This window comes from Perca fluviatilis, chromosome 12, assembly GCF_010015445.1.
Source record: "Perca fluviatilis chromosome 12, GENO_Pfluv_1.0, whole genome shotgun sequence".
In the NCBI taxonomy this organism is placed as follows: Eukaryota; Metazoa; Chordata; class Actinopteri; order Perciformes; family Percidae; genus Perca; species Perca fluviatilis.
In genome coordinates, this window is record NC_053123.1 from 2,633,634 (window position 1) to 2,634,562 (window position 929).

Genomic DNA, 929 nt, shown 5'->3' on the forward strand with positions numbered 1-929 from the left:
GGAATCTCATCCAGCACAGCAGGAGCTTATTTTCGTTTTTTCGGAATGTCACGAATGCCATAAGTCTCACAAAAAAATGTGGAGCAAATTGTGACTCGAATTCAGTAACCTTAAAGGTATAATATGTACAATTTCAGCATTTAAATGTCTAAAAATGACTATACCTATGTTATACATTTTATTAAGTTGTGTACTCACATTATCCCAAATGTTTCTAACTATGTTCAAACCCAGAGAAGTCTTTGAATCACAGACACAGTGTTACGGGCTCCCCCCTTGTTTTTCTTCTCCCTCTCTGCTCTTCTTAGGGGCTTCTGCTTTGATCATTAGTGGGTGGCCCCGCCCCCTGTACTTAAGGAAGGCTGGAGGACAAGGATCTCCCTCGACTGCGTATAATCTTAAGAATTTGGCGCAAGGTAGTTTCATGCTGAAGGTTTACGTGCAGTTTGATTTGGACCACAGGTTGAGAACCTGGGGCGGTTTGGCGGACCGGGCTGGAGACGGACAGAAGATGGCAGACGGAAGTGACGGATCAGGAAGTAAGATAGGAGAAATGGAAGTAGGTGGAGGGAAGGATGATGGTTGGAATGATGTGGGCCAGTGGTCAAAAAGTAGAAAAAAATACAGCAGAATGACAGCATAGAGGAAAGTGATAGTTGTCCCGACAGGCCGAGTGATGAGGCAGCAAATACACGACACAGGCAGGAACTGGTTATGTAAAAGTATTTAATAGAACCAACAGAAAATCCAGGCTTACGTGAGAGAAGAATCCAAACAATAAAATCCAAAATGGCTTGAAAAGATCTTACACGAGAATACGAAGAACAAACACAGGGAACGATCAGGAACATGTTGCGTAAGACAACGATGACATGACCTGGGGTGCTTCTCATGTCGCTTAAATTGCCTCCTCGACTCCTCCACTCGCC